Here is a 10,405-nt window from a genome sequence, read left to right on the forward strand (position 1 = left end):
CGTACTGCCCCTAAAGCGAACAAAACTCCCTCAGATCCCTCCAGCGTCCACAGGAGGGCGGTAGCGCCCACTTTGGGAAACTCTGGTTTAGACAATAAAGGGGCAAATCGGTATACGCTTGTTTATTGTCTCTTATTAATGATTTCGAGTTTATGCCTCTTGATTTATGACTATCATTATTTTAATACCACCGTTCAATGTTGAGATTTTTTGCAAATTCGAAAAGATTTCCGGGATTATCTGAACCTCACATAATTAATGCAAGCTCGAACATTCCACTCGCCATGTTACCATTCATAAAATTATTAAACATTCTCTGGGTTGGCATCCATTTAAACAGCATACAAAGACTCATATACCTGGTGATATGTCACGACGTTTAAATTTTTGTGAATGGCTTATTGAACACATAAGTTTATTTAAAAATTTAGTTCTATTCTTTTGCTGTAACGTACCAGATGTTGTCATTTACTTGTAAATTATCGTCATACTAATTTACTCAGTTTATGCAGGTGAATTTCAATGATGCCGGAAATGATATATATTTTTGAAAAGTATTCTCTGGTCTGACGAAGCAGTTTTTGGAAGCGATTAATCCATAAACAGACATAATAAGCATTACTATGCAGAGCATAATCCACATGGCATAAGAGAAACAAACGTTCAAGACAAATGGACTGTGAACGTGTGGATGGGAATAGTAGGGGTTCACATTATTATGCAAATTTTCTGCTCTATCGGCTCCATGAACTGGAGGATGTGCCACTGGCTAATACAAATGATGTTCCAACTAAAATACAAATAATGTTCCAACAGGATAGACATCTCACCCACACTTCTCTTTTAGCGAGAAACATTTTAAATCAAAAATTTCCCGAAAAATGCATCGGACTTCATGGTCCTCAGAATCCATGGCCATCACGCTCTCCAAATCTCACACCCATAGATTTTTTTGTGTAGAGTTTTTAAAAAATAAAGTATATTTTTATATACTTTATTTTTTAAGAAGCCCTACACGAAAAAATCCATGAGTGTGAGATTTGGAAAAATATATCTTGCCGAAAAATGCGGAAATTTTAAAAAATAGAATACAAAACGCATGTGCAGAGATCACTCTACTGAAATAAGTGAAAGAAAATTTCATGCGCAGAATTGTTTTATGTTTAGAGGAAAATGGTGGCCACATTAACCATTTATTGTAATTTATTATATTTAAAGATTAAAAATATTTTTATTCAAATTTATTTAAAATTTTATTTACGTTGTTATCTATATTATTAAATAGCCAAGTTGGATAGGCAATAGAAGAGCTGACGCAGTAGATAAGACGCATATAAACAAAATTAATAACAAAATTAATGTTACGGATTAATGCTTAAATAAAGAGTAAAGTATAATTATGAGTGTAACGGATTAACAGTATAATTACGGACTTTTCGAACCGTTTTTAGCTCATCTTCAGCGTAATATAAATACTCTAATACAAAAATAATATAAAAACTAAAGACCGTCATAAAATAGATATGTAAATAAAATTAAATCATAAGTCATAATATAAAATCAAACAAATTGTGCCCATTTTAACACGGATTGTATTGAAAGCGATATCAAAGTGATCAAATTCAGCTTATATTCTATAGAGTGCGTCATTCCCCGGTAACAAGCCGGACAGTGTAGTGCTTGATGGATATTAGTAAGTTTGGCGAATATCTGTTATAAGCCATGAGTCGTGCAGATGTCTAGAAATCAAAGAATTTTTTTTTCAATAACGAGTGGAATGATAAGTATTGCGGTAACCAAAGAAATAAATGCGTTACACTTTTCCGTTTATTTAATATATTTGATATTACTTTGATAAAGACGTACGACTATTAAAATTATGGATAAGTTTTCGTAAGACGATTATTAAAGGCAATTTAAAAGCGAAATTTCTGCGCAAATCGACAATAACTTGATACTTTTGCATCTAATCGTAAGTCAGTATTTTAAGATTTTGGAAAAAAATTTAAATATCAGAGATCAAGGACTTTAAACAATCAAAGAATCTTTTTACAAAAAAATTGCTATATACAATTGGAACTTAAAGAAATACATTGTGAAATAAGAACGGCGCGCATTCATCTTTTTAAATTGTGTAAGACTATTTACTGTTCTATTCCGGTCACAGTCACTAACTCTTTCTTTGATAGACAGTGCGAGTCATTACATACCTTTCCTGTAAATAAACGTACAAGGCTAGATAGGAAGTTCAATTATCTGTTAACAAAGCACACACGGGAAGAATGCAATATTAACTCGATTCATTATTTTTACAGCTCTTCCTGCTCCCATCATAATCCAATCGACGAGGGGAAATTTAACTTTATTTGCTTAAATCTAATTTCTCACCTAAAACTCAATCCCATGAGGTTAAGATTGGTTCTTTTAATGACAGCCAAGTTTATATACAACAAATTAAAGATAAATGGTTTGTGAATTTATCATCGACTTCCATTCCTGCAGAAGTCCAGAGCTTACTTCAATTAGGGGAAAATTTTTGCTTACCCATTACTAATAAATGCAAGCTCACATTCAAATTTATTAAAAACGTCGAAAACAATCTAAAAAAATTCCTACCTAATGTACAGTCTTCCATTAGAAGTCGTACGGTAAATCTCAAAGGCAATCTTCCATCGTATTTAGTTCCTAAGAACAACATACATTCTGAGATCAAACTATTATTAATAACCACCAAACAATATTTAAACAATAACCGGAATATAATTCTCATACGCGCGGACAAGGGCAACGTCATAGTTGCTCTTGACAAAGATAAATATTTAGAAAAAATGTTTGACATTCTCAACAATAAAGACACGTACAAAATTGTCAACAAAGATCCGACAAAGAAATTAATTTCTAATTTACGTGATATATTATCGAGATGGAAGAATTCTGGATTTAAATTTATATGCCTACACTTTATATATTTTTAATATTTTAATTTCTGCTGAGAGACTTCAGTTTACTCTTGATATAGCTGAGAATAATAATTTAAATTTTTTAGACGTCACTTTGATATATGAGACTAACTTTCTGATATTCGATTGGTATCACATACTGACCTTCTCGGGAAAATAGTTGCACTTCTGGTCCCAGCACCCCTCCATCATAAGAGAGGTATGGTCATAAGTTTAATAGATCAAACGCATTTTATTATCGCATCCGCGTTTCTATTCAAAAAATTTTGACATAATAATTGAGATTTTATTGGACAACAACTATCCTTTTAATTTTATTTTTACAACTCTCCACGAGCATATAAAAACTTTGATTCACAAATTCGAATTAAAACAGTTAAACTCTATTGATATGACTACAGATACATCCTCTTTTTTTACTATACGATACGTTCCTCCATTATCGGACAAAATTGCAAATACTGTTAAAGATTTAAATATCAAAATCTCTTATTATGATTTCAACAAATTGAGTAATATGATTAGAGTACATTAGAGTACACAAAGATCAGCTTACGCTATCTTCCTGTTGTTTATAAAATTAATTGCAACGATTAATTGTAATTAATTACGCCTCATATGTACGTTGGCCAAACGGGAAGACAAATGAAAACAAGAATATTGGAGCATCGCAGCCACATTAGGAGAAACATTACCAATCACTCTGTAATTACAGACTACAGATTAGATTTTAATCACGAATTTAAATGGGACAAAGTGAAGATCCTCGATCAAGAGTCTAATTTAAATAAAAGACTAATTCCAGAAATGGTTTACATAAAACGACAAATAGTTTAAATTTTCAGACAGACACGGAGTGCTGTCCACCCGATCGAACTCTATCGATTCCAGTACGAATCACTATACATCCGAAAACATACATTAGTCTTATTAGCTCATTTGCGATGTGCGGAACGTGACTTTGCGCTAACGTCCCAATTCTATCAATACAATCTGACTTAATGCATTATTTTAACTGTGTTAACTGCGATCCGAATCCGTCTGATTTTTCGTTTTCTTTTTATTCTGTATTTTTTTTTTTTTTACCCAGTTTGACAATTTATTTCTTGGTTACCGCAATACTTATCATTCCACTCGTTATTGAGAAAAGAATTTCTAGATATCTGTACGACTCATGGCTCATAGATATTCGCAGATATTCGCCAAAAAACTTACTAATATCCATCATGCACTACACTGCCCGACTTGTCAACCGGGGAATGACGCGCTCTGGAAACGTAGAATATAAGCAGAATTTGATCTGACATCGCTTTCAATACAATCCGTGTTAAGCTAAGCACAATTTGTTTGATTTTATATTATGACTTATGATTCAATTTTATTTACATATCTATTTACTATTTACATATCTATTTATTATTGACGGTCTTTAGTTTTTATATTATTTTTATATTAGTATTTATATTTATATGCTGAAGATGAGCCAAAAACGGCTCAAACCGTCCGTAATTATACTCCTAATCCGTTATACTCGTAACTATACTTTACTTGCTATATTTAAGCATTAATCCGTAACATTAATTTTGTTATTAATTTTGTTTATATGCGTTTTGCCTACTGCGCCGGCTCTTCTATTGCCTATCTAACTTGTATTATTTGATAAAGAACCTATTAATATAATTTATTTGAACTATATCATTAAATATATATTTTATACATATTATTAAATTTCACAACTGTTCACTATGCTAAAGTCATAAAAATCGATTTTGCTTTCCTCACTCCCCACTGAACTCGCATTCTGATCTTATTCTGCGAGCCCAGCAAAGCATGCCCCTGTCAGTAAACAAATAGGCAACCCGACTTAATGATATGTATGTTACGGAAACACTCTACTCCAATGTAAAATGTGATGCACGCGCATGCGTGTGTAAGTCTGTGTCAGTAAATATAAGGATCCTACGGTTCGTCACTCCGTGATAGTTATTTCAAATCCTCTCTGCTGTGTGTGTGTGTGTGTGTGTGTGTGTGTGTGTGTGTGTGTGTGTGTGTGTGAGAGAGAGAGTGAGTGTATGTGTGTTGTGTGTATGGAGCATGCGTGCGCACCCACATCCACACTTACCAACACACACGTACACATGCACACACGCACGCACGCACGCTCCACATTCATAGACACATACACACACACACACACACACACAGTAGAAAGGGTTTGGAGTCATTAACTACCGCGGGAGTAACGAACCTTGGGATCCTGATCTCTGCTAATACACACACACACGCGCATTACACTTAACATTGACGTAAACATACGTCATACATGATGTGCAAAAAATCCGACCGAGCAACCTCTCCATTCGCCATACATGATGTGCAAAAAATCCGACCGAGCAACCTCTCCATTCGCGTTAAGTACACCTAATACGAATGCCGACGGTATTATTAAAAATCTTGCAAATTGCAGGGATGATTATAAAACCCGATACCTCCCCAGTGAGAAATGGTGGTCGAATCGATGTTGATTCGACGTCGAATCAACGTCGATTTGATCGAATTGATGTCGAATTGACGTCGATTCGACCAATCATTTCTCGCTGGGTCGGCTCCTAGGTATAGTATAGCAATGTTTTTTGAGCCATTTTAAAGGGGAAGATTCCCACTTCAAAACCAATGTAATGATATTTTTGGACCCATTCCTGCTTTTTTCATGGATAACTACAAAGTCATGAAATTTCCAAAATTTATTCACGATCTGATTTTGGCTTTCACAACAAAAACAGTTCGATGAGGCGGACAATGCAATCTTACTTACCTTTAAAGTCGAGGCTATACCCGTTAAAATGCGTCCAGAAACGTTGTCTTACAATCTCTTTATGATAAGCTGAGATATGGCTTCTTAAAATCGGTAAAGTTTGCAAGTTTTAAAGCGCTCCCCTAATTGTTTTGCGTAGTGTAATTTGCACTGAGACTTCATTCAAAATACTTTAAGATGTGTGTGTGTGTGTGTGTGTGTGTGTGTGTGTGTGTGTGTGTGTGTGTGTGTGTGTGTGTGTGTGTGTGTGTGTGTGTGTGTGTGTGTGTGTGTGTGTGTGTGTGTGTGTGTGTGTGTGTGTGTGTGTGTGTGTGTGAGCGAGCGATACGAGCTTCGAAAAGAACGATATAGATTGCGAAAGTGCGATGTGAAGCACGAGAGTCGAAAGCTGACAAAATTTTTAAACAGAGCGTTAAGAGAGAATAAGGTCAAAATCGTTCAAATATACACAGTATAGATGGTTGACGCTCGGATCAGCTGAGTTTAGCTAAAGAAAAATAATGAGAGGAACGTGATAAGACGAGCGGGAGTCGAAACCGTATGCAGGATTCACACTGCTTCCGACGACCGATGTACGACATCCGATATCCAATAACAGAGCTTGTTTTCTAGAAATTCTAGCTAAAGATACTTTATCGTATAATGCTCTTTGTCGTAACGTACAAAAATGTTCACCAAGGTTGAACTTTTTCGTACGATTTTGCACATCAAAACCAGTCGTAACGATACATGTATCGATGGAACGTTTAGGAAGAATAGTTCCTATCTAATCAATCATAACCAATTTGTTTTTGCTATTAGATAAGTTATGTTTTTCTAAATGTTCTAAATATTCTTCTATGTTGATCTTTGACGTGCGAAATTATTCAAAAAATAATATTAATTAATAATATTGTATAAAATTTATACAAATTTTATAAGTTACACAATTTATTTATACACAATGGATGATATAGTAAGTAAATAAATAAATAAATAAATATATATGTGTTTTGAAAACGTCTCGACAAGGATTACAAGAATATGCAATAAAAAATAGGGGGTTCTGTATAAGAAAACATCGATAACCTTCACTTGACCTTAAATAGGTTACTCAAGGTCAAGTCCATATTTTCATCATCTGTCCCCCTTCAAGTCCTACAACTTTTGTCTGAAACATTTTTCCATATCTAAAGCCGTTTCCGAGATAAAGAGCCTGGGTCAGACTTTAGAGACATCCTATATACATATATGAAAATAACTTACATTTAGAATTATATTTACTTCACTTATATTTATTTATAAATTTATATTTAATTTTTTATATTTGTGTTCAAGCATTTATATGCAGATTGTGGGGAAATAATTGAGGATGAAAACCACGTATGTGAATTATTAAATGAGAATACAGAAAATTGGAAATTGAAGACAGTACTTTATTCTGAAGTTCAAAATATTGAGGAACTAATTATAATGAAGTTTTCAAGCAATCACCATTGTGGAATAGCAGTCTTCCATATGAAAAGCGGGGACCATCTACGATAAAATCTTTATAGTCAGAAATTGAGAAAAAATTAAGTAAGTTTTTAAATTTTTATTTAAAAAATCTATTTTTATAATTTTTCACAAAATTATAACCTTATATCTTTTTAAGACTTATGTCCAGGAATAACAAGCATTAAGTGACGTAATTTACGAGACACATATGCAAGAAAATTAATTGAACAAAACAAATATATTTCAAGTGGAAGTGTCGCTGCAGCTAAAACAAAGCCATCATGGCCATAATTTGAATTAATGGGATTTTTACGATCAACAATAACACGTAGAAAGTTTGTAAATTATTTTACAGTTTATCTTTAATTATATAATTATTATTAATTATCTTTAATTATAACATACTTATAGATGAATTATTTTTTAGGACATTCAGTAATATAAAACCATCTGAGTCTTTTACTAATGTAGATAAACATTCCGTAAAAGAACCATCAGAGATAAACTTTACTTGTCCAACGACTTCCAGAAGTAACATTTACAAAAAGGATACTTCTTTAGAAGAACAATATCTAACATCAAGTTCTGATACAAATAATGTAGAAAATGTAGGAAAGAATTTACAAGAAAACTGTGATCCTCAAAATTGATATAATTTTAAATCGATTACTCCTGATTATTCATTAAAACGAAAATATGTTATAAATTTGGAAGAAACTAAAATATCAAAACAGTCTTTAAGTGATAATGCAAATATAAAAAATGTTATAGCACCAGGTATGACTATTTTACATATAAAATTATATCTAGAAATATGTTACATTCAATATTTTTATTTGGTATATATATTTATAATTTTCTTATTTATATATATACGAGGCGCATTTTTAAAGTAAGGTCCGATTTGAAATAAAAAAGGATCTTAACATATAAAAATAATTTATTATAGCCAAAAAACTTCTACAAGCTTACTTTATTTTTTCACATAATCACCATTGACTTCCACGCATTTTTGATATCGCTTCAACAGCTTCCTAATTCCATTGTCGTAATAGTCCGCCACCTGTGTCTTGAATCAATTAGTAATGTCGTTCTTTAGTACGCTGTTCTTTTCGTTCTTTAGTTTGTTTTAGGAAATTGAATAGACAATTCTGAAACCGTAAACTGCTAATTTTTAATAATTTTTGTATTTACTTCTTCTATTAAACCTTCTATCATCATTGTTGGGCGACCGCCACGCTCTTTGTCATGAACATTTGTTCGTCCTTCTCTAAGCAAACGACACCATTGCCTAACTTTACTGTCATAATATTTGATCCAAAAACCTCACAAAGTTGTCTAGTAAATTTCCTAACGGCGAACTAAAGAACGGCGTTACTATAACTAGTTCAAGACACAGGCGGCAGACTCTTAAAAAAATGGAATTAGGAAGCTGTTGAAACAATATCGAAAATGGGTGGAAGTCAATGATGATTATGTGAAAGAATAAAGTAAGCTTGTAGAAGTTTTTTGGCCATAATAAATTATTTTTATATGTTAAGATCTATTTTTTATTTCAAAACGGACCTTACTTTAAAAATGTGCCTCGTAGATATAATTAACGCAGCGTTTGCCTCGAGACGTTTCTTATTTGAATGTTCCTCATTCTCGATCGATTTGTTTAAACGTTTTAAGGTGAGCGGTATGTTAAAGCTTTCTAAAAATTTATACTAGTAGTGTCATTGTACGAGGGTAAGTCAAAAAGTAAAGGGACAAATAAAGAAAAACACATTTATTTTAACCTATGTGGAAAATTTACATATCATTTTTTGCACATATCCCCACCAACATGGATACATTTGATCCACTGCTTAACAAGCTTCTGTATTCCATCCTGGAAGAAAGATTTGGGTTGCGTGTGTAGCCAGTTATGCACCACTGCAATGACCTTCTCATCTGAAGAAAATTTTTTTCCTCGTAGTGCTTCTTTTAATAAACCGAAAAGATGAAAAGAAAAAAGAAAACAAAAGAAAAGAAATACTACGAGAAAAAAAATTTTCTTTGGATGAGAAGGTCATTGCGTGGTGCATAACTGGCTACGCACCCAACCCAAATCTTTCTTCCAGGATGGAATACAGAAGCTTGTTAAGCAGTGGATCAAATGTATCGATATTGGTGGGGATTATGTCGAAAAATGATATATAAATTTTCCACATAGGTTAAAATAAATGTGTTTTTCTTTATTTGTCCCTTTACTTTTTGACTTACCCTCGTATATGTTTCGGTCTTTCTTATGTATCTGCGGTGAATTTAAGTTTGATGGAATATTCGTGTTGAACCTTTCTCGAGCGAGCGATTGACGGATATATAATCATAAACGGAAATATTCATAAATATAGACGGAAATAGTCATAAAGCCAATGTAAATAATTGATATTACGAAATTAATTGATGTCAGTTATACAGGATGTCTTACAATTCCCCCTAATATCCTCCCATATATTAAGAACACATCAAAGAGGTTTAGTTGAACACTTAAAAACACTAACTCTAACACAAAAATATCGTACACGGACATTAATAAATTAATTAGTCACATCCGAGCCTATAAAGACATGGTTTCTAAAGATCAACATAAAAATGTGTACAAAATTTCATGCTCTAATTGTGATGCCACATATGTTGGGCAAACGCGTTTCTCAATACCAGAGTCCAAGAACATCATTTACACATTAACAGAGCTAGTACACAATATTCTGTTATTATAGAACACAGATGAATGAACCATGAATTTAATTAGGGCGATATTAAAATCTTACATGAAAGAACGTAATTTAGGGAAAAGATTAGTATCCGAAATGATACACATTAAAAGACAAAAGAATAGTCTAAATTTGCAGAGCGACACGGACCGCCTTGATCAAAGATATTTCCCTATCATAAACAGCACTTCTCTACTTACGTTTGAGACGACGTATTTAAATGCCACATGCTTGACAAAATTATCAGGATTCTGATTGTGTTGTTCGACCCGGTATGACAGTTATTATGTTCGTCTGCTCTCTTCGTGCATTCCGAACAGTGAGTCACTGCGAAATTATCTATTTTTTAACAATATCAAGAGACATGGTAGTGTCTCGCGCCAAGTTTAATAAGCGTAGCTTTGCGTAGCGAC

At 33.1% G+C, this 10,405-nt stretch overlaps 1 long non-coding RNA gene across 1 annotated transcript; it reads left to right on the top strand.

Annotated features, from left to right (window-relative positions):
• The first annotated feature begins 6,842 nt into the window (after nt 1-6,842).
• On the top strand, nt 6,843-7,881 carry LOC145937356 (uncharacterized). The gene is made up of 3 exons (XR_014425550.1): nt 6,843-7,332; nt 7,409-7,586; nt 7,679-7,881. It is a non-coding gene; the product is annotated as an uncharacterized LOC145937356 (long non-coding RNA).
• The last annotated feature ends 2,524 nt before the right edge of the window (nt 7,882-10,405 follow it).

Source organism: Prenolepis imparis, unplaced genomic scaffold (assembly GCF_030444845.1).
Source record: "Prenolepis imparis isolate NDT839.2.m4 unplaced genomic scaffold, iyPreImpa1.0 SCAF_1, whole genome shotgun sequence".
Taxonomy (NCBI): domain Eukaryota; kingdom Metazoa; phylum Arthropoda; class Insecta; order Hymenoptera; family Formicidae; genus Prenolepis; species Prenolepis imparis.